The 15490-nt window shown below is 37.6% G+C and overlaps 1 long non-coding RNA gene across 1 annotated transcript in view; it reads left to right on the top strand.

Annotated features, from left to right (window-relative positions):
• Positions 1-3368: 3368 nt before the first annotated feature.
• LOC118764980 overlaps positions 3369-15490 on the top strand; it is an 18433-nt gene continuing 6311 nt past the window's right edge. The window contains exons 1-2 of the long non-coding RNA XR_005000820.1: positions 3369-3381; positions 6030-6032. This is a non-coding gene — a long non-coding RNA (uncharacterized LOC118764980). The remainder of the gene's footprint in view (positions 3382-6029; positions 6033-15490) is intronic.

The raw sequence follows: 15490 nt of genomic DNA, 5'->3' as shown, positions 1-15490 counted from the left end.
GTCCTCAGCCACTTTGCCAACTGCACCAAAAAATGTCACCAAACAATGTAAAATTAATTACAGGACAAGAAGCAATCCATCCAAGCTACACAAAGCAGATCGTCCCAATGCAACATTCCAAATACTCCTCAGAACGAAGGCTGGAAAGATATGCATTTGTATACATCCAGAAAATCCTGGAAGGGCGTTACCAGAGTTTGTCTGAAAGTTACGCAAAAAAGCAGAATGAGACACCAGTGCATAGTGCCAACGATCCAAATATTCCCATTACGATACATAATCATATTCTGCAAGAGCTTGGGTTTCAAGTGCTCACATGTATTCAGTTACCTCCTCAAAAGACTAACTCACCTACATGGTGTCGATGTAAGTATCTTCAAAACGGAACCGGACATCTTCCTGTCAAGAGTTCCAGATAAACCAAACTGGCAACAAGAAACACTGTTGAGGTCACCAAATGCCACATATCACACAAACGTTCATAATATTGAGTTCACAGTTAGGTAAACCAACCATTAGATGTCATTTGTTGGCATTGTACTGCAGGTATTATGTATATGAATGTACCAAATACATTATAAACCATACATTGATCCCGTGCTGGTTCCAGGCGTGTCGCTGGTATAAAATAACAGAAAACGGTTTAATATTTCCTGGCACGGTTTTGGTAGCATTTACTTGATGAATTCATATATTACATCACAGCATAAATCCACCATTCATTTTGAAAAATATATAAACAGGTAAGAGAACCTCTAGAAGATGACCCATTCACCAGCTAGCAAGATGAACATGTGATAATTTAAAAGAGAACAATGGAATTCAGGGCGAAAATAGAGAAGGAGCAAAGTGTCAAAGCAGTCCATTTTTCAAGCTGAGAACTTAATTAATTTATAAACATGTCCCGCTGTGAAGACCAGCGGGAAGCAGGCAAGCCATCCAAAATCTATCTAGGAAGGGCAGTATGACACATCAGATTCGTGGTAGAACAACATAAAGCTCATCATCATTCCACGCTAGAATACACACATTTATAGACATATACATTCGATTACAATGATATACCCTACAACTATATATACACACAAACTATCTATCTATCGATTTACGTGGTACAGCACATATCACAACATGCATAATTGTATACAACTATCAACATAAATTTCATTAAATTTATCCACTTTTTGTGTATCTAGTACTTGCTTCTTCTTTTAGAGGCATTTTAAAGTACTTATATATGAATAACATATAGTCTAATGACTAATTTGTCTTTTGTGCTAGATCACTGGTAATAATAATTTATTTTATTACCCTTTTTACTATGTTTACATATTACTCGATAAATTTGCTCGTAGACCTTATACCGGCATCCTCTCTGTTCGCCGGGTATGTTTCGCGTCTGCGCACTGGTCTGAAAAGTTAGAGAATGCAAGTCGGTAGAATTGCACATGCTTCTAACGATATGTACTTCTAGGATAACAAAGGCTGCTTACTGAAGAGTCTAGCCTTGGCAGATAAATTATATTTTTCTGCTAAAAAAAGACGAAACCGCAGTATAAGATGAGCCTAGTTTGTAAACGTTTTTGATTTTCATTTCATTGAATTTATCCACTTTTTTGTATCTAGTACATGCTTCTTCTTTTAGAGGTCTTTTTAATGTATTTACATATATAGATATATGGATACTTACATATAGACATATGCATATGTTTATACATATATACATGTACGTACGCATGCACACACACATACCCACTCAAAATATTATCATATAGCCATGCATACACATGCACATTCTTGTATACACACACGTACATACATACGCATAACTATCTACTCAATCCCACGTACTCGCTGGCTTTGTTCCCAAATTATTATTATTATTATTATTGAGTGAGAGAGAAGTTCATGCCATCAAAGTGACACTGTGGTAAAATATACGAAGCCCAATATACCCATCATGACTACCCGTCTGATAAGGGCACACCGGGCACATGCATCACAACCATATGTGCGCGACATGGTGATCTCATATCAAGATAAACAGCACATGACCATGCAGGGGCCCAGTTAGAATTTTCTTCAGGTTGAGTAGCCCATCCCGCTCAAGCGGTCCCTGAATAAGGGTTGTTTAAGGATGTTGAAAGAACCACCCATGTTTCCAGAGGTGAATTATTCAAACCCCAAAGAATCCCTCTCAACACATGGCTATGATGCTCCCCCACTACTTCTGCTCGTGATCAGAGATGCACATATCGTCAGCCACTAAGGGACATGCTCAACTGGTTAAGGTCAAACAACTGACAAGCAAATCTATGGTATTGAGCAGAATATTTGCTGTAGCCCATCTTTTATACCAAGACAAAACAATGGTTTGTCTTCTATTATTATTATTATTATTATTATTATTATTATTATTATTATTATTATTATTATTATTATTATTATTTCTCTTTATCACAGAGTTACTGGAGCTTCTGGAGTCTTGCATGCGCAGCTGCCTTACTCTCTGCAGTCTACGGTACCATGCTATTCGTTCTTTTCAGCTATCTAAGACTTTCCCGAATACTCTAGGCATGTCAAGGAGGCAAACATTTAGTAAAAATTCTACTGAGCAGTCTGTTCCGATTTCCTTAATGTTCCTCTTGATGCCTTCTGATAGTGTTCCCAAAGATCCAACAATAACTGTCACTATTCACATCCTTCAGTTTCCATAGCCGGGCTTAGAGAATTGTACCTATCTTTTCCCCTTCATGTTCACTATTCCGGGGTCAAAGGGGCATGAAGCATCAACTGTATAGCATATGTGGTGCACCTTGTCCACCACTTTTTTCGGTCTGTTATACTCTATCACCTGATCTGTTTTGGTTGGGAAGTCCCAGAGGATTTTACTTGTCTCCGACTCTGCCACGCTGCGGTTTGTGCTTATACAACGTCTTACCTCTCTCTAGTCTCCACTTTTCGCACAGTTTCCAATGTAGCACTTCGGCTGACTGGTTGTGTTGCCACAACTTGTAGTGATTTGGGGCAGGTGTAGGGCATTCGTTCATGATATGGGCAATTGTTTCTTCCACTTTATTGCAGATGCGGCAGCGGAGACACTTGGCCATTCCTAAGGTTGACCATCCAGTTCGTAACCAAATCTTGGCCTTGCGCTGCCAGTATAATACTCTCTGTCTCTTTTTTCATGTTTTCTTTCATCAGCCAATCCCACCTATTTTTCCAGTAACTTCTGTTGTGTTTATATGGAACTGACTGTGCAGTCCCGACTTGTGTAATTCTTCTTCTGCCCTCTTTGTACTCCTTCCGTTGTTTTCTCTTTTTTCTGCTCTCAGTGCACGCTCGTTCATAACGATCGCTACCGAGGGTTGCTTATTTTGGGTTAGATATTTCATTAAGCTCTTGATTTTGACACGCACAGAGTCTTCCACACTTATCCGTCCCGTTCCTCCATTTTCTCTCTTCATGTATAGGTGGTCAGTGTATGTACGTGGATGATGGGCACCATGCACCGTTTCGAGCTTTCTTGACTTCCTGTCCATCCTCTTTAGTTCTTCCTCTGTCCAATTCAAGCTTCCAGTGCAATATCAAACTACGAAGACTGCGCGCGGGTTTATGTGCTTATATAGAAAGGGATACTGTTATTATTATTATTATTATGGAGTGAGAGAGCAGTGCATGCCATCAAAGTGACACTGGGGTAAAATATACGAAGCCCAATATACCCATCATGACTACCCGTCTGATAAAGGTACACCAGGCACATGCATCACAACCATATGTGCGCGACATGGTGATCTCATATCAAGATAAACAGCACATGACCTTGCAGGTGGGGCCCAGTTAGAATTTTCTTCAGGTTGAGTAGCCCATCCCGCTCAAAAGGTCCCTGAATAAGGGTTGTTTAAGGATGTTGAAAGAACCACCCATGTTTCCAGAGGTGGATCATTCAAACCCCAAAGAATCCCTCTCAACACATGGCTATGATGCTCCCCCACTACTTCTGCTCGTGATCAGAGATGCACATATCGTCAGCCACTGAGGGACATGCTCAACTGGTTAAGGTCAAACAACTGACAAGCAAATCTGTGGTATTGAGCAGAATATTTGCTGTAGCTCATATTATTATTATTATTATTATTATTAAGAAGGCGGTGGAATCGTTATCACCCCGGGAAATGTGCTTAGCAGCATGTCGTCCGTCTTAGCGTTCTGAAAAATAAATTCCACCGAGGGCAACTAGCAAAGTCGTCATTTCTAAGAAATAAGTTCTAGTTAGTTGAGCACTGGTGTCGATGTAATCCACTAGCTCCCTCCCGCAAATTTCATACCCTGTGCCTATACTAGGAAGAGTTCTTTATTATTATTGAGTGAGCAGTGCATGCCATCAAAATGACACTCTCGTAAAATATACGGAGAACAATATACCCACCATGACTACCCGTCTGATAAGAGTACACCAGGAACATGCATCATAACCATATGTGCGTGACATAGTGATCTCGTATCAAGATAAACAGCGCATGGCCTTGCAGGTGAGACCCAGTTAGATATTTTTGAGGCTGAGTAATCCATTCCGCTCAAAAGGTCCCTTAATAAAGGTTGTTTAAGGATGTTGAACGAAACACCCATGTTTCCAAAGGTGAATAATCTAAAATCACAAAGAATTCCTCTCAACACATGATAATAATACTCCCCTGGTACTTCTTCTCGCGATCAGAGATGCACATATCGCCAGCCTCTAAGGTAAATGCTCAACTAGTAAACCCATTAAGACCCACTTTTAGCTCTTCGTCATTTCTTGCAAACACCTTCAGATCCTCTATATAAAACATATGGTTTATTGTCGTATAGTAAACTTTGAAACCATATTTGTGTTCTTTAGTTCGTTTGAGAGTGAGATCAGTGCCATGCAAAACAATAATATGGAGAGGAAGTGACATTGAAAGATGCTTTGTTTGATGATGGTGTCGTTAGTTTGACTCATCCCATTACTATGGTTTAGAAGGAGACGTGTGTTTCACTTAGCCATGCTACCGTGTAAAAATTTGGAGATGACAGGAGAGTTAAATATATATCTCAAGGGCCTTGAGTAGCCAATTATGTGGGTCACTATCAAACGCTTTCCTGTAATGTACCAATGCTATACTCAGATGCTTCCAGCAATTCCCTACAATCAATTTGCTTGATCTTTGCACCCATAAGAATTCGTTTTACAACCATTTTCGCTTGTGGAATGATAGATGCCTGTTCAAGGAAAGTGTTTATTCTGTCAGTTAATATGGATATGAGGTTCTTGTAAGTGGTCTTGAAACATGTCACTAATCGGTAGTTCTTTAGAAATTTTGAGTTTTCAGATTTTGGTAGAAGGTATGTTGTTCTTTCGGTCACTCAGACAGGTATTTGCTCTGGGTTCTGGATGACATCAGTCAGAGATGCAGCGCAAATTTGGTGTGCTTCTGTCAAACAATTTAACCAGAAGTTAGAAATTCGTTCCAGCTCAGGGGTTTTCCATTTGTGAGACTTCCTATGAACACATCTTAGCTCTTCTATTCCAATCCCCTCCCATTTCTGCTCTTCAACTTCATCCAGTCTCTCTTTCTCACGCTCTATCCAGTCAGCTTTAGCCTTATATTTTCTGTTGCTCCGTATCTTCTTGCAGAAGTTTTCCATTTCCTCTGCCTTAGGTGGTTCCTTTAATTCTATCTTGCTTACCAATTTCCCTGTAACATTTCTTTGCATCCGCCTTGAATATCTTGTTTTGTCGATAAAATTTATTTCTTTTGTCATATCTTCTAAGCCGTTGGGCTTTCAGCTCTGTTCCTTGTTTCAATTATTCACTGGTTGCAGGAAGGTTATCAAATCGTTGATTTTATATTTTATATTTTTACTTGTTTTTTTCTAGCTCGTTTCGTCTTAAATTTTATTTCTCTAGAATATTGATAAATCGTGGAATAATCTAAAATGTGCCGTCTAAGTAGAATCAGTTAGATTTAGCACAGTTTTAATTGTAGAAAGAAATAGATTAGGGAGTGATTAAGTGAGAAATTTAGAAGAGGCGCTTATGAAAGGCATTGCAACTGACGTACTGGCAGCGAGGTTGGCCAAGCACAAAGACTGCATTATCAGAACTAAGGCACGTGCTCTGAGACAAGTGGGAACCAAATCTGCCCGATGGGGTCGGATAGCTGAGGCGCAAAATGACATTGATTGCAATGCAATAGAAAAAATAATAACGCCATTAAAACAGCCTCTAGTTGTGCAGTAAGCTTTGAAAAATATCAGCCATGTATTCGTCAAATAAAGATCTACTCTCATGAAAAGGGAATAAAATATTGAACAGTAGAAGGTCCAGGTATTATAATATGCAATAGGATACATATGGCATTGCTTTTGGTCATGGGCTGGCTTTATCAGAAATAATCTGGGACTAAATAAGAACAAATAAAAAAAATATATATAAAAGTTTCATTTCGTTTCCAAATGGTTTACTTCCTGTTTATTTTCTGCTGTCAGCAGGTGTTATATTAGGATTAAATAGAAGATGATTTCAGGGAGAAATGACAGTGAATAAAAGATTAGTAATACGCATGATAAGAGATAAATTAAACAGAGAAATGAAGAGAAAATTAATGAGGTAGTAAATAAGAAGTATCGTTAAAAATAAGGAAATTGAGAAAGTAGGAAAGTCAAAGGAAAGTGCAACTAATTAAGATGAGATTATAAACGACAAATTATATAAGGGAAAATGACAATCAAATACATATAAAGTGAAATAGAGAAAGCAGGAGAGAAAGAGAGAAAGCTTAAGGAAAAGAGAGGGAGGGAGCAGGAGAAAGAGAGCTTGAGAAAAAAAGAGAGGGGGTCCTTTAGAAAATCATATTTCACATCATATCTATCTATCTGTCTGTTTATCTGCCTGTCTATCTATACATTGATTCATACACAGCCTACGTACACCCACGCACGCAGCCATAGAGGCATACACACACATACAGAGACATAGGCACATTATTATAATAATGCAAAAGGGAGAACACTACGCACCGTCCTTTATGTCTATATTGTCAAAACCGTTCTGTTCTCTATAAAATGAATATCTCATTTTTTTTCTAAGTGCAAAATAACTTCATTGAATCTCTTTATCCTCTATATTGAAAGATTAAATGTGACTAATCCTGTTTTAAAAAAATCTAACGATAACATATTTACAGTGATGTGTAATTCCTGTCTACTCGGTTCCGTGTTATGAAAATGACCGTATAATTTTTTTTTTTATTTTTGTTTTTATCGGAACTCTTTTGATTTCTGTTTTAAACATCAGTGAATCCCATTCTTTGACTTGCATTCTGTATCGTTCTTCATGTTTATGCTGTTATTCAATAACGGACGATATGATTGAATAATGATAACAGAACAGTTAGAGCGTCGGTCAGAATGACATGCGATATCGCACCGGGTCGTGACGCTGAAGTCTCAAAACCTGCCTTAGGATATATATGTCCTTCATCACTCAGTGGATCGATAACAGGAAGTGTCTATCTAGTATAGAGGATCTATGACCTCGAATATCCCCCTCATCTTCTAATTTGTAATCTTCTGCCTCAAACAGAATAATAATAATAATAATAATAATAATAATAATAATAATAATAATAATAATAATAACTACAATAATGACTACAAAAAGGCGTTTGATAGCATCCCCCACACATGGATCCTCGAAACACTAGCCATTAACAAAGTAGCACCAACAATCATAAAATTCATAGAGCACTCTATGAATAAATGGCAAACAGTCCTACACCTCCAAACAAAAGAGGGACTCATGAAAACCAAAGACATCCCCATTAGAAGAGGAATATTCCAGGGAGACACGCTCTCTCCCCACTCCTTTTCTGCTTGGCACTGTCACCTCTATCTGATATGCTAAATAGAACTGGATGCGGATATAAATGCTACGGCAAAACGATCAACACCTTTTATATGGATGACCTAAAAGTATACGCTGCAAATGACAAACAGCTGGAAACACTATTAAAGACAGTTCATGGATTTACCAAAGAAATAGATATGAAATTTGGATTAGAAAAATGCGCCAAAGTAACCATGAAAAGAGGAAAACTAGTTAAGAGTAACAACATCACACTAGATAAAACCAATGAAATAAAAGAATTAGACCAAAGCCAAACTTACAAATACTTAGGAATCCATGAACTAGATAAGACACAACACACACAAATGAAAGAGAAAATAAAAAAAGAATATTATAGACGAGTTAGATCAATACTAAAAACAGAGCTCAATGCTAAAAAGAAGATAATAGGTATCAACACTTTAGCTGTCCCAGTTATAAGTTACAGCTACAATATCCTTAACTGGACACGAAATGAACTGTCCAAAATAGATAGGAAAACAAGAAAAATACTGACAGGATCTAGGATGCATCACCCAAAATCTGACATAGAAAGACTATATATACAACGTATAGAAGGTGGTAGAGGCCTTATACAGCTGGAAAACTACTATAAAAACCACCATAGGACTGCAAAAATACCTACTTCAGAAGGAAGGAAAACTGATCCAGATAGCAGCAAAACACGAGCAAAACAAAAAACTGTTCTCAGTATTTAAGGAAGCTGACAAATACAAACAAGAAATCATACCACCTAATAAACACAAAGAAGAAGAAGAAGATGATGAAGAAACAACAAAAGCTATAAAACAAATGAAATCCAAGCTAAAAATAGAACAGCAACGAGCCATGATAAAACGATGGCAAGAAAAGCCTCTTCATGGTAAATATTGGACTAAACTAAACGCAAAAGAAATAGACAAAGAAAAATCCCAGCAATGGTTGAGAAGCTCAGGACTCAAAGCAGAAACAGAGGGATTTTTAATTGCAGCACAAGACCAAAGCCTCCCCACCAGAAATTACCAAAAACATGTAATGAAAAGAAATATTACAAGTAACTGCAGAATATGTGGAGATGGACAAGAAACATAAATCATATGATCTCTAGCTGCCCAGTCCTGGCTAAGAAGGAATATATTCACAGACATGACAGAGTTGGAACCTACATACATTGGAAGCTATGCCAACATTATGGAATAACAACAGAAAAAAGATGGTATAGGCACACACCAGAAAAGGTCACAGAAAACGAGAAAGCAACCATACTCTGGGATATGCCGATACACACAGATAGAGAAATTAAGGCCAACAGACCAGATATAGTTGTCAGAGATCATGAAGAAAAAAATGCTTTCTAATTGATGTATCAATACCAGCAGATGACAACGCGTTTCTAAAAGAAGAGGAGAAACTTTCAAAATACAAAGACCTGGAAATAGAGGTAACTAGAAGGTGGAACCTGAAAACAGAAACAATTCCTATCATAGTAGGTGCATTAGGCATGATAAAAAATATTCAGACAAATACATAACAAAAACACCAGGACTTACAAACACATATAACATACAGAAAATTGCACTACTATGCACTGCACACATCCTACGCAGAACACTTTCCATACAATAACCATCAGAGCATCACAACAAATCACAGCACATACCAAGGCCACAGAGCTGCGCTCGATAGTGAAGTGAAGCACGCTATAAAAATAAAACTACTGAATAATAATAATAATAATAATAATAATAATAATAATAATAATAATAATATAATAATAAATTCCGGATGCAGTACCAGTACAGTGGCTCTCATGACTTTTGATTTTAACTGGTTGAAGTTGTTACCATGTATATTTCTTTGTCTTGGTATACATTGTCTTGGTATATTTCTTTGTCTTATTTTCTTCTGTTGGCCGTGGCTCGGTTCTGAGTACAAATTCCTCCGAGCTCGACCTTGCATTTCATCCTTTCGGGGTCGATAAAATGAGTACCAGTTTAACACTGGGGTCGATGTAATCAACTCATCCTCTCCCGCAAAATACTGCACTTGTGGAAAAATTTGAAACCATTATTGTTATTATTATTATTATTGCTGTTGTTGTTGATGTTTTGTTCTCCTCCTCCTCCTCCTCCTCCTCCGCCTCCTTATTATTATTAGTTGGAAATTTATCATTGTTCTCTGAGAGACATCAATTTCATTGGCAGCTATTGTTTAACAACCCCTGCAAAATACGAGACTTTTTTGATAGTGTGTTTTAAGATTATCTGATGTATAAGTGACACATATGTTTTACTAAATAACAATACAATTAGGATTACCTTCATTTCTTTATTTACTGAATTCAATGCATCACTGTGAAAGCATTTAAAGCTAGTACTACTGAGAAATTACTGAGCGGCCATATATGATAGAAAACTAAATCTTACAGAGATAAACAAAAATTGTTTAAAACGTGTCTGGCTAGTACAATGGGAATCGAACATGATGTATTGTGTCCATCATTTCAGTTGTTTCATCCTAAGTGTCATTACAATCATATTATGAACAAAGACATTCCAGATACGGCTCTCCGTTTTTGTCTCCGTCTATATTATACAATTTATTCTTACTTCCTAAAGCAAGCAACGAAAAATTTAAGGCAAACTTGGTTTCTATTTCCAATAGGCCGAGCGACCAAGGAGAGGATTCCTATTTGGCCACTGGTTAAGTTTAAATGGACTAGTATTTTGTATGAATTTAAATGGAATCCAAGCTTTATATAATAAAGATGATAAAACAGCGAAGATTGCTGTTAAATTCTACCAGAGAGAAATGTAAATTAAAAAGAAGAGAGTGAAGTAGAAGAAATGGGTGATCAAGAAATTAATCAAAATGAATTATACATATACACAGTATTTTAACATCGTAACTTATATATACACATTATAATAAATATCTGTGTGTATACATAAATATATGTGTATATTAGAGTATCCAGATGTTTATATACGTATCTATATACTGAGTATATAAGTGTGCGTGTGTGTACGAGTGAGTGTATGTGTGTTTGTGTGCGTGTATGTACGATTGTGTAGTTATATATGAAGTACAGACATACTAACTGTAAAAATTATGGCCTTTATATCTTCCTCCTTTCACTAATTTTAGAATGTTTTTACGGAAATGACAACGTTTTCTCGGGTAACATTGAATTCTTTCACTTATGTGATCATTTTTTGCTTATCCACATTCCTTTGCATTGTTCTTTACCGATTCGCTTATATACATTATTAACACGCATAGAGACATACGGGTACTCATGCGGGCGCACGCGCGCGCACACACACTCACACACACACACACATGCAAAGGGTGAGAAGAGCAGGTAATGACACATATCGGTTTATAGAGGGTAGAAGGGGTAAATTGTCGCCATTTTTCAATTTTTGATTTCGCGCATGCGCATTGTTTATTTTTAATTCTGTCGGCTAGAAAGTATAGTAGAGTCAGTTGAGCACTGTGTGTGACGAAAATAGCACCATGACGCAGAATACTCAGCCAGAAATTTGGAAATGACATGTAGGGCTTGACATTCGCGCAGGAAACTAGAATACGAGCATTTCAGAGTGATTGGGCGTCAATATGAGGACAGTGCACTCTGTGGACGTACCAAGAGTAAAAATCAAAGATCCAGTGAACATCATAGCATTTGGAGTGACTAGCGAGGACGACATTATGCCTCCATTCATCTTTCCATACGACCTCACACTAAACAAGGAGACATACATCAAGTGCTTAGAGGAGGTAGTGCTGCCCTGGGAGAAGAGGGTGGCTACTGGCAGACCCTATGTCTGGCAACAGGACTGAACTATGACACACAAGCAGCAGAACCCCGTCATGGCTGTTAGACAATTTCTGCGACCACACTACCTCTGGCTACTTAACTCCCCAGACTGCTACCTCCTTGACTATTATGCGTGATGTGCAGTTGAGCGAGAAACCAACAAAACTCCTTGTAACACCAAAGATGAACTGAAGGCAAGGATTATAGCAGACGATTTGCAGGAGATTCCCAAGTCGTTTGGAGGCCGTGGTTGAAGCCAATGGCTTTATTGAATACATTTACTTTTTAGTATTTCAAGATGTTTTAATGTAATTTTGATAAATATGTGTTAAAATCAGACGTCAGTGTTATTTTCATTTTGCGTAATTTAGACGACATATTATTCACCACACCCTGTATAAACATTTGTGAGTGTTTTGACCTCAACAGAATTTGAAATCAGAACATAAAAATAGACGAAATATTGGTATTCGCCCGGCGTGCTAACGTTTCTGCCAGCTCACCACATTACACACACACACACACACACAGACACACACATACACACACACACACACACACACACACCACACACACACACACACACACATATATATATATATATATATATACATATATATATATTATATATATATATATATATATAATATATATATATATTTTATTACGGGTCTTTTACAGTTTTCAGTGAAATAGAATTCCTCACAAAACTTTGGGTTGGGTCTTGTCTGTAGGAGAGATTCCGTGTCCCGCTGACACTAGTCTTCGTGTTTGGAATCAGCTTCCTGTTCTTCTAAACTCTCTTCGTCAGCCAGGCAAATGTGCCGGATGCACATTCAATTCGTCTGCAAATTTCTGGATCCAAGGCAGGTTATCAATGATGGCAGATACGAGGCAGGTGAATTTGTGAACCACCTCCAGCTCGTAGTTGCTGATGTTCAAAGTATAGGTAGGGGTGGAATATAGTGGGGTTGCTTGGCATCTTGGCCCACTACTGAATTTTTGGCAGGCCATGTCATGTTTGTCGAGAGGCACTGCATTTGATCCGCAGTGTGCACTGCCAATGCTGCGTCATCCTCAAGAAGTAGTTCTCTGATGAATCCTGGATTTCTTCTGATCTGTTGTTGAGGTATACATCGTCAGTTGACGTTCGAAATATGTGTTTCAGCATGACTGTGAAGAAAACGACAAATAGGGTGGGGCGAACAAACAGCGCTGCTTCACATCTCTACATATGTTGAACGCCTCCGAAGAAGAATGACACCTTTCATATCTGCAGCAAATGATTGGACTATCCTGAAAATCTTGAAGGGCAGCCAATCTTAGCAAGGAATTTGAACATGCCGTCTCTAGAAACCAAGTCAAAAGTCTTAGTAATGTCAATAAAATTGATAAAGAGTGGTTGCTTTTGCCCTCGGCACTTCTACTATGACTGTCAAAGAGAGAGGACCGTGTCGAGGGTGGAGCGTTCTGATGGAGCACACTGAGATTCAGGGTATACCTTCTCAGCGATTTTTGCTACTTGTTAAAGACCACGTGATCTAAGAGATCCTTCACGACGTTTAGCGGCGAGATTCCTCGGTTACTATTGCAGTCGCTTCTATTCGTGGCATCAGTGTTTGAGTAGACACTGAAATTCTATATATCGTTTACCTGTTTACATACCCTTTCATATATATATATATATATGTGAGTGTGTGTGTGTGTGTGTGTGTGTGTGTGTGTACAATGTATACACATATACTCATATATTCATTTGTGTATGTATATAGTTAAACGATGTATAGAACTGCAGTGTCTATAGCGCATTGATGTCACAGAGTAGCCAGAAAGATTCGGTTATCTTGTCGCTAAAGGACGTCTGTTAATGACGAACTCAAAAAGAAAACGATCCTGTGGCAGGTCTAGCAGATGTGGTGTAGCAGCCAGTTTCCGTCTGTCAGTAATATAAATAAGTATGCTTTTATGCACCACGAATTCATATGATAGGTATTCTGTATTCAAGCGCAATGTTGGAGATAAAGACTGTTTATACATACATACTACATACTTAATACATACATACACACATACTTGCGCATGTGAACGCGCAGATACATTTGCCTCGATATATTCGCACATATTTGTTTCTATACTCATATATCATTATCTATATATATATTTGTGTGTGTTTATACACAGGCACAATACCACGTATTGCGTATATCTAGGTGTGGTTGTGTAGTAAGTAGCTTCGTTACAAACCACATGGTTCCGGGTTCAGTCCCACTACATGACACCTGGGGCAAGTTTTTTCTACTAGAACCTCGGGCCGACCAAAGACTTGTGAGTGGATTTAGTAGACGGAAACAGAAAGAAGCACGTTATATACATATGTATTTATATATTAGCCACTACACACATTTTTTCTCTCCTTGTTTTTTCTGTGTCCCATTCTGTAGAAGAGCGTAGGCTCGAAACGTAAAAGACTTTTACTATTCCTGAGCGTTATACTAATACATCTGATTGTTTTGTACACCACCTGTCTTCGTCTTTTGTCTTTTTCGTAAACTCTCTCTCTCTCTCTCTCTCTCTCTTCTCTATATATATATATATAGATATATATATATATATATATATATATATATAATATATATATATATATATGTTTCTGTGCCTGTGTTTGTCCGCCCACCATCGCATAACAACAGAGGGTGGTGTGTTTACATCTCCGTAACTTAGCGGTTCGGAAAAAGAGACAGGTAGAGTAAGTTCTAGGCTTACAAAGAAGTCCTGGGATCGATTTGCTTGACTAAAGGCGGTGCTCCAGCATGGCCGCAGTCAAATGACTGAAGCAAATAACAGAATGAAAGAAAATGTTTGTGTGTGTTTGTATGATTATGCGTACGCCTGTTGGCATTTGTGTGCAAATTTTTGCATCAGCAAAAATTGCGACAGTTCCCCGGTTTCATCTATATATTCATAGTTTTTGGATATGAGTGCTTGCTCAAGACGCTTCATGGGAATATCTCTGATCAAAAACAAAAAAAAAAAATACTCGGTCGGCATATTGTATTCTCCGTCATGTTACATTCTTGCACGTTTTCTTATTTATCTACTTATTTTATTTTGTGCTCTATGACATATTACCTGTCTGTTTGTCTGCCAATTCCAGTAACTCGATTTTCAATATGTGTACATTTGCTTTTCTGATATTGTCTAATAGACACGTACACAACCACACGCACATATATGGATATTATCTGATAATATGTTGAGATTCGTACATTGTATTGTGATGAATATTAAATAACAACTGATCAGAATATATTACGTAGATAATATACAACCATTCTTTCGAAAATCATCGAGACGAACAACAGCGAAACAGGTAATAATGCTGTTTTGGCAAGTTCTCAAAATTCATAGTTTCGTCAGTAGACTTCATAGTAGAAATTTTGGGAATTTGTTTACGGATGATAAGTAAACTGTCGTATCAAATAAATAATGTCTATAGGAATGTAACGATTTACAAGTAAATTCGTTATGAGAACATAGGGTGATGGCTAGCAGAATAGGTGGAAATGTGTACAAAATATTAGTTTGTAATATTAAGTTTTTAACTTCTGAATTGGTGTCTGGATGGGGACGGCTTTGTTTGAAAGAATGCCATGTAAATTAGTTGGAATAATGGAGTTAAATTTTTTGGTATGTTAAAAGTTAAAATCATTTGAGGATCGAAATAGTAATGTGTTACACATAACTAGTCTTGA

The sequence above is a fragment of the Octopus sinensis genome, linkage group LG10, assembly GCF_006345805.1.
Source record: "Octopus sinensis linkage group LG10, ASM634580v1, whole genome shotgun sequence".
NCBI lineage: Eukaryota > Metazoa > Mollusca > Cephalopoda > Octopoda > Octopodidae > Octopus > Octopus sinensis.
Note: the sequence above shows the minus strand (reverse complement) of the source record. Positions and strands in the feature narration are given on the sequence as shown.